This window comes from Jaculus jaculus, chromosome 17, assembly GCF_020740685.1.
Source record: "Jaculus jaculus isolate mJacJac1 chromosome 17, mJacJac1.mat.Y.cur, whole genome shotgun sequence".
In the NCBI taxonomy this organism is placed as follows: Eukaryota; Metazoa; Chordata; class Mammalia; order Rodentia; family Dipodidae; genus Jaculus; species Jaculus jaculus.
Window position 1 is genome coordinate 402,445 of NC_059118.1, and position 9,979 is coordinate 412,423.

The following is a 9,979-nucleotide window of genomic DNA, read 5'->3' on the forward strand; positions in this document are numbered from 1 at the left end:
AGCTATGCCACTGAGTAACCAAGATAGCCAGAATTTCTGCTGAAGGGTTTCCAGATTCACATCCAAGTGATTCTGGCCCAGCTCAGTGGCTGTGACTGAGCTATATAGAGGGGGAGGGACCATGCCTGGCTGGCACTGAGGATTTAGAACTCCCTTGGTGATTCAGAACATTCATTGAAAGACTAGACCTGGTTTGAAGATGTGTGGGAAAAATCACCACCCACGCACATCTGAAAGGTGAAACCTGTTGCCCAAGATGAGGAAACAGACCTCTTTTTGAAGCAGCAGTTGAAACTGAAGCCATCAAAAGCCAGGGGGAAATCATAGTTATTTCAAGAGATGTTCGAAGTGGGTTAAGGTTGAGAGAAGGGGCAGCCTTTGTCTCCCCACACCCACAGGAACTGACGAAGGGTGGTGAAGCTAATAGAAGTAAGATCACTAAACTCAAGTTTGATGTGGCCACTCCCACCTCTGAGCTCTGAGAGAGAGAGCTTGTATAATGTCCTTGCATATACTAGCACATCTGCACTGTGCTTATCTCGTGAGTCTTAGCTGAAAAATGCACAAGTGAGGCAGATCTCAGGCCTGGCATGTGTGGACTTACCAAGGTGTTGCAGTCCGGTTCGCATTGCTGTTAGAAATCACCCAACCAAGAGTAGCTTCTGGGAAAAAGAGGTTTATTTTGCCTTACAGGCTCAAGGGGAAGCTTCACGATGGCAGGGAAAAACGATGGCATGAGCAGAGGGTGGACATCACCCCCTGGCCAACAGAAGATGGACCACAGCAACAGGAGGGTGTGCCAAACACTGGCATGGGGAAACTGGCTATAAAGCCCATAAGCTCGCCCCCAACAATACACTCCCTCCAGGAGGCATTAATTCTCAAATCTCCATCAGCTGGGAACCTAGCATTCAGAACACCTAAGTTTATGGGGGACACCTGAATCAAACCACCACATTCCGCCCCTGGCCCCCATAAACTGATATCCATACATGATGTAAAATACAATGCTTTCAGTCTTACTTTAAAAGTCCCCATAGTTTTTATCAATCTCAATGATGTTCATACATCCCCATAGTTCAAGATCTTTTAACTGAGCCATAATACCAAAATATAACCTCAAAAAACCCATAATAGTACAGAATAAATATTCACGCTGCAAAAGATGGCATTGGGCATAGCAAAGAAACATTCAACCAATACAAGATTTAAAACAACCAGGGCAAACATCAAACTCTGTAGCTTCAAGTCCAGCAACTCTAGCCAGTGACAAGTCTTCAAGTCCAATAATTCTAACCAGCAACAAGTCTCTGGCATTCCAATTCCGCCCCTCCAGCTAGGCTACTCACAGTCCTGGAAAACTTCACCGGGGCCGGCAGCTCCTTGGCAGCCATCTCATGATCCTGGCATCTCCACTGGGTCTCCACTGCAAGCCACGGTTCATTCTCATGGCCCCATGGGGTCTCTATGCAGGCAACCAGCAAACCTGCTTCACACTGCCCATGGCCATTTCCAAAACACAAGACCGTGTTGCAAACTCAATGACCCTCTTTCCAGCATTTCTTATACTCCACGATACCAGGTAGGTGCCAATTTGTTAATCCAGGGGGGAATAAGGCAGACTTTGAAGAACAGGACTCCTTGAGCACTCGGGCCCTTTCAAAAGAGTTGACATTCTTTCCATTGCCCCAGAGCAGGTCAGCTAGCCCAGTCTCAAAGGTTGTAATCTCTCAGTTGCAGCTGAACGGGCAGCAGTTCACCCAAAGATGTTCCTTTCTGTGCCATATCCCTCTGCACACACCAGTTCATTTCTACGCAAAGCAACCCTGCACAACTTCTCAGGACATGGGCACAAGAGCAAGCTTCTCACACAAACTGCTAGCCCAGTCCAGGCAAAGCTCTTTCTCACCCTCATAAGCCAAACCTCACAGTCCATAGTTCTTACTGCCTTCAGGTCTTTCAGCTCTGACCAGATTAGTCCATCAGGCTGTACTTACAGTACTGCAAGGCATCTCTTAGGCCTAGGTTTCAACTCCTTCCACTTTCCTCTTGAAAATCAGCTACAAAAGGCTGAAGCCACATAATCAGGTGTCCAGCAGCAACCCCACTCCCGGTACCACTTTACTGTTGCAGTCCGGTTCGCATTGCTGGTAGAAATCACCCAACCAAGAGTAGCTTCTGGGAAAAAGAGGTTTATTTTGCCTTACAGGCTCAAGGGGAAGCTTCACGATGGCAGGGAAAAACGATGGCATGAGCAGAGGGTGGACATCACCCCCTGGCCAACAGAAGATGGACCACAGCAACAGGAGGGTGTGCCAAACACTGGCATGGGGAAACTGGCTATAATGCCCATAAGCTCGCCCCCAACAATACACTCCCTCCAGGAGGCATTAATTCTCAAATCTCCATCAGCTGGGAACCTAGCATTCAGAACACCTAAGTTTATGGGGGACACCTGAATCAAACCACCACACAAGGGAAAGGCCTCATTCGAAGACCAGCTTGTCTTTAGCCTGCAGGCCCACAGAATCAGAGAAAGTGGTTTTATAAGAATCTTCCCAACCCCACTCCCCAGGTGGGTAGCTGACACAGGGAAGAGAAGGAAACTTTCCCAGAGACCCAAGTTCCTAGACAGGCAAATGGGGCAAACACTGTATTCACCTAGCCTGAGAGGACAGCAGAGTAAGATGGAGGGACATTAACTCACAGGAGGAGAAAAGGGGGATTCATAAGAAGAACCTTCCCTGGAAACTGGACTACAAGAGAGTTTAACAGAAGCCATGCTTGTCAAGGAAGAAAGGGAGCAGAAGGGAGTTTTCAGTTTCCCCATGACTAAAGCCAGCCATGGAAGTATGAACTGGACCATTGAGTGAATAGATGGCCAAAGCAACAACTGCAAACAATTACATTTGTTCCTCAGCCTCTGGCAGGTCTCCATGAAGATCCCCTCATCGCAGCCTTGGTTTACTGGACCGTATTCCTCAGTTTAACCACATTGGTGTTGAGTTGATTGGTTTCATGGGGATTAGTTAGTCCAGGATGACCTGGAGATGCCCTGCTCTGCCCCATGTGGTATTACTGTTCCAACAGTATATCCCCGGCTTGTGCAGCTGCCCAGAGCACTTTTCCAATAGAGCAAGTACAAGTACACCAGCCTCCTGAGGCCTGGCCAGAACCTGCATGTCTCTCCATTTCCTGACCACAGCAAGCCAACGGACCCAAAAGTTTATTTGGCCTAGGGTTCAAGGATAGTGAGCAATAAGGAATTAGCATCATTTTTCTCTATTTTCTCCACTAGAGTCAGTCTTAAATATGCTTCCACCTCAGGGTCCATCCTTTCAGGAAAACCATACCTTCTGTAGCTGTGCTCACAATAGTCTTCAGATCCACATTGTCTGAGAACAAGAAATGAGGAACATTGGTGAAAGGAGGGTGATTAAAGAACATGCTAGGTGTAGTGGCATATACCTTTACTCTCAGCACTCGAGAGGCAGAGGTAGGAGAATCACTGTGAGTTTGAGGCCACCCTGAGACTACATAATGAATTCTAGGTCAGCCTGGGCTGGAGCGAGACCCTACCTTGAGAAAAAAAAGATGACTGTGCACTACAGTCCTGTGTACATTAGACCACAAGTCACACACCTATGATGCTTCTAAACAAACACCAGAAACAGCACTGACCACACCTGCAAATGGTGCTGGGATCCTCCAGATGGAGATGGTGGCAGAAGCAAGGAACTTTTATTTTCCTCTTTGTTTCTTTCTATTCCATTTAGATTCTTTTTAGATGCTAGTTTATCTTCAAATTTTAAAAACTAATTGCTAGAAAGCAATTCATGTTGATTTATAGCTACCTCAATTTCCCAATAAACAACTAAATGTCCAGTGCACACACATAAGTCATAACACAGCTTATTACATTTTTACAAATTTATTTTATTTATTTGTTTGTTTGAGAGAGAAAGAGGCAGAGAGAGAGGAAGAGAATGAGCATGCCAGGCCCTCTAACCACTGCAAATGAACTCCAGATGCATGTGCCCCCTTTTGCTTCTGGCTTTTGTGGATCCTGGAGGATCAAATCAGGATCCTTTGGCTTTACAGGCAAACAAAACACCTTAACCGCTAAGCCATCTTTCCAGCCCAGTTAATTTCATTTTTAATTGATGCCTGATTCTACATATTTGTGAGGTATAGTTTAACACTTTGATAGGTAAACACAGCATGTAATGATCAAGTTAGATTAGCATATCCAGCACCTCAAGGATTTTGCATTTCTTTCTTGTCTGGCTATTTTGAAGCACACTGTAACTGATTGCCATGGTGACCTAGTGAGCACTAGAACTTGTTCCTCCCAACTAACTCTGTTCCTGTGGGCCACCTTTCCTCTTCCCGTTCCTGCTTTCCACATGATAACCACCATTCTCAACTTTTTCAGATTCCACAAATGAGTGACAGATTATGCAGCATTTGTCTTTCTGTGCCTGGTTTCAATTAACAGTGTCTTCCAGATTCCTCTGTGTTGACACAAACAATAGAATTTCTACTTTTTTATTCCATTGTGTAAATTTGTCACATTATCTTTGCTCATTCATCTATTGATAGACACCTGGGTTGAGTCTGTTAAGCTGTTGTAAATACTGCTTCAGTGAACACAGGAATGCAGCTATCTCTTCCAGATTTATCTCACTTCCTTTGGATAACTATCTAATCAGCCAATTACAGCCAATAAATGAATTCAGTTAAAGTTTCAGGATAAAATGTCAACATATAAAATTTGGTGGTGGTTCTATGTATGAATCTTTTTTAATATATATACTTTTTAATTTTTATTTATTTATTTGAGAGCAACAGATAGAGAGAATGAGTACACCAGGGCCTCCAACCACTGGAAACGAACTCCAGATGCATGCAACCCCTTGTGCATCTGGCTAATGTAGGTCCTGGGGAATCAAGCCTCAAACCGGGGTCCTTAGGCTTTCCAGGCAAGCGCTTAACCACTAAGCCATTTCTCCAGCCTTGAATCATGTTTTTAATAGTTATCAAAAAGAAGAGCCCTAGCAACAAAGTTAAACAAATGAGACCTCACAATAAAAAAATATATCAGTGAAAGAAACAAGATGACGCAGGCAACAGAACAGCATTGTGGCTAGAAGAATGACTAGTGTTGACTATTCATACTACCAAAAATAATCTACAGCCCTAGTGCAAACCCCATCCAAAACCCGATGACCCCTTCATAGAAGTAGAGAAAAATAACCCTAAAATGTATACAGAACGCAAAAGACCTTGAATATCCCAAGCTGGAGTCATCAACCTACCCACTTCAAAGATTGCTACAAACAGGGCTCAGTATGCATTTGCAGACCCAGCCACAGGGAGACTAAGGCAGGAAGACCACCTGAGCCCAGGAGTTTGGAACCAGCCTGGACAACATAGACATACTCCTAATCAAAACAAAAACAAACAAAAAACCTACAAAGTAATAGTAATTGTATTGGCATAAAAATAGACCCAAAGGCACAATAGAAAATCTAGAAATAAACTGATGATTTTTAGACAACTGACTAAGATATTACTGAGTATACACACTGGGAAGAGAAAGACTCTTAAATAAATGGTGCTGGGAAACATGGATATCCACATGAGGAAGAATGAAACATCTCTCAATTCAAAATGGATTAAGTGATTAAATGCAATCCACAGTTGTTAATGTCTCCCTTGCATTCACCAAAGAGGTTACCTACTTACCAGAAAGTTCAACAGCATGAAGCCACTGAGAGAGGGCTCAGGGTTCCTGTCTTCCCACCTAGGGGCACCTACATATGGCACCTGACTTAAAAACCTGTGTGAAAAGAGAGCTTCGTCCAAGCTCTATGGTGTAGCTTGACCACTGGAAGTGAATGTGAATTCCAAAGGTGGAAAGAGCACAGCAGAGCTTCCACAAGATCAAGTACTGTATTAAAAAGGCATAAACTTGACTCCTGGTACTTGCTTGGCTTGGAACAAGTGACTTAACCAACTTCTATCTCAAACATGTGACAGAATTAAGCAAAATACCTATGCCCTATCCAGTCCTCTCTTCTCCCTCTTGACTCTGCTATTCCTTCTGAGTATTCAGCAGCTTAAATATTGGGGGGATGGGGGAGCTTGAAAATTGGGATTAGTGAAAACTAACCTGACAAGTAGTGTGTGATTGTTTAAAACATGACCACATCATTGTGTTATTTTACCTCTTCCCTTGAGAGGTGTCATCTACAGTGCCTTCCTTTCACTTGGGGTTGGGTCATGACTGATGAAGAGCAAGTGACACTCTGGCTTCCGGGGTCATGTCAGAACAGGCTAACCAACATACCCTGGTTATCTCAAAACCCTTACTCCAGAGATGGCAGCTGCCTTATGTGAAGTATGAGTTTCCACAGGCCTGGCCCTCCAAGACAAGGCTCAGGTGACCATAGCCCTAGCCAACACCTGACTGCAGCCACATGAGAGATCCCAAGTTAGATGTGCACATGAGCCCTTTCCACATTCCTCACCTACAAAGCAGTGAGCAAAGGGAAAGGGCTGTTTCATGCTGCTAATTTTTTTTTAATCTTTTCACAATTTTTATTAACATTTTCCATCATTATAAAAAATATCCCATGGTAATACTCTCCCCTCCCCGCACTTTCCCCTTTGAAATTCCATTCTTCATCATATTACCTCCCCATCTCAATCATTCTACTTACATATATACAATACCATGCTGCTAAGTTTTATAGCAACAGTAATTGGGACTCAGCTGTACTGAGCATAAGAAAGCCCACAGAATCACTTTTTTTGTATAAGTTACTCCAGACACAGCATTGTCTATACATTCTCTTTCTACATCTTTACCCTTTATTTGTGCCTCAACCAGCCACAGTCTGCCTTGATTATGCTTCAGAATCTTCTTGAATGATCACCACTAGCCTCCACTGACTGTCCCCTAATTTCAATATTTGTGGTATGTGTGACAACCCTCTTCATGCACATGTTCCCATGTTGGGAGGCCTGCCACAAGGCCTGGGCCGGACTGGCCCGTCCCTTCAGTGAAGACTAGGTGCAGGGCCAGCAGTGGGTGGTGCCTGAGTCCCTCCATTCACCAAGAGCTCTAACCACGTGCTGCACCCAGGACGAGGCCAAGGAGAGTTGCTGACATCCAGACCTCACATCTGTAAGAGAGGAGTGAAGGGAAGAGATAGAAGCAGGATGGGGAGAAGAGGAAAGTCATCATCAGGAATCCCACGGTCCAGAAGCAAGCCTAGGCCTGGACACTGTTTTGGGGCTTGTGCATGCACATACTTCCAGTGGAATTCCTTCATGAAAGAACTGAAGTTTCACGTGTGTGTGTGTGTGTGTGTGTGTGTGTGTGTGTGTGTATCTGTGTGTGTAAGACACCAGAAGAAGAAGCAGATAAGAACCTTCTGGATTCTGGGATGATGGTGGCATGTCCTTTGTCAGCACTTCCTGAGGCTATACTGTGGGAGGAAGGAGTCCTCAGGCCCTTGTTTTTTGGTCACAGTTTACAGTTACATGAGGTAGTATGTGATGGGTGCTGGCCATGCTCAGGCCTACCTGTCTTTTGGTTAACCCTCCAAAGCAAACCTGGTTTGTCTGACCATGTCAGGAAACACAGAACAGCATCATAGGCAAAGCTCAAAGGCCAGATAACCCAGGTTCCTATCCTAGCCTTTCCTAGCATCTAGCATCTCTGAGACTCAGCTTTTCCATCAATAAAACAGAGTTAGTGACAGTATTGATCTGGTACATGCTGGAGATGATGGTTGGAATCCCTGAAGGGAGATGGTGTCTGCAGTGCACCACAGTTGGTGCTGCCAAGTAGGTGGGTTGTGGTGAGAGAGAGCTTCACTCTCAGCCTTCTCAGGGGCATTCTGAGACTGATGACTGTTCACAGGAGGTATCTCTTGATATCCAGTGTCCCTGCCCACCTGGCCTTCAGTGGACTCATGGACAGTGGACTCATAAATGAGAAGGCTGAAGTCTCTAAAAGTGAGTCAGGACAGCTGTGTACTATAAGAGATTTTTAGAGATTTGCACCTGAGAAGTGGACAGAATGGGGAGTGAGCAGAGGCAGAACTCAGCTGCAGTTAAGGAAGGACAAAGCCTCTGCCCTCTGGCAGGAGCTCTAGAACACTCCGCCCATCAGAGCCGCAGGATGACTCAGTTCTCTGACACACAGTCATAGGATGAAATGGTTCTAGGAGGCACTGGTCTGGGCAGGGTAGTCCTCCAGTGAAGGTAGGCCAGTATGTTGGAGCTGTGCTGGTCATGACAGTTGGGTCCTAAGACTTTTTGGAACCATGTGTAGTTACCACATTAATGATGAACTCATGGTTCTTATGGTGTTTTCAATCCTTGCTCTTCACAAACCACAAGGGGAAAAAGGATCTTTTTCCAACTAATATACATTGGCCAAAATCTTATTTACCTTAAAACTCCCCGAGTAACTCCAGGCAAAGCATGTGGTTTGAACAAGCATAATGGAGGCTCACTCCACACTCCTTCCAGCTTTCCTTTCCCTCCAGCACCACTGTGATACCAGGACAGGGTTCAGATCACAGTGTCAAATAGGCACTCAAGGACAAATGAGACATTACCAATGTGATGCTGCCCAGGTATGACTTTTGTTTCTTGTTTATTCTTCCATGTTCCTCAAGAGGGTAGACATCTGGGTCTCCTAAAAATGACAGTCGTATGATGTGGATGGCTCTGACCTCAAACTGATGTTGACTATAGAACTGATGCTTGTGGTATTGCTCCTTCGTTGGCATGCTGGCCCTAGGCCATGGCTTTCTTGTCACCACTTGCCTATGTATGGGCCCCTGGGGATGGACTAGTGATGATGTTGAACTACCTTTGACCCTCTGATATATTTCTCACCTTCTCATGTGCTTAGATAGGGAGGGAAGAAGGAAAACAGAGAGAGGATGCACACCGTGGTCTGTCCCTCTGGGAAGAAACAGTCTTAGGACTAAAACCATAGCAGTTCACACTGAGGTAGTGCCTGATGCTCTTCTGCAGAAAGCAGTAACTTGTGAACTGCTCTAGAGGGTCTCCTAGGGAACACCACTTGACTGACTAGAAAAACTGAGAAAGAAACATGGCCAGAGGAGAGATAAAAACTGTTTAGCCAGCCAGGAATAATGGTACACACCTTTAATCCCAGAACTCAGGAGGCAGAGGTAAAGGATCACTGTGAGTTTGAGGCCACCCTGAGACTACATAGTGAATTCCAGGCTAGCCTGGGCTAGAGTGAGACTCTACCTTGAAAAACAAAAACAAAACAAACAAACTGATTAGCCAAGATGACTTGGTATGTCAATATTTTATGTCTGTACCCCAATCTTACTCTTCATATTCATTGTATTTCTACCTGGTACTTAACTGTACACACTCAAATTATTTTTTAAAGTATAAAGCAAGTGACAAGTAATTACTAACTATACATTCAAAAATATTTATCTGGGGCTTGGTAAAGGGCTCAGCAATGAAAGGTACTTGCCACAAAACCTATAGACCAAATTCTCTTCCACAGCACCCATGAACAGCACTACACAAAGTGGCTCATGCATCTGCAATTCCCAACCTGCCTATGATAATGGGAGTCAAAGCCAGAAGATCTGAAGGCTTCTAGACTGGCATTCACTTTCAGTGACAAGAGATCCTGTCTCAAAGAAGTTGGAGCAGAGACAACAGGAGACTATCCTCTGACTTCTAGACATGCACCATGGCATATATGTGTATGGGTATGCATGTGCATGTGTGTATGTGCACGTGTACATACACAAATATAATAGGTTGATATTGTATATATGTAATTACAATGATTGTAATGGGGAGGTAATATGATAGAGAATGGAATTTCAAATGGGAAAGTGTGGGGGTGGGGAGGGAGGGAATTACCATGGGATATATTTTATAATCATGGAAAATGTTAATA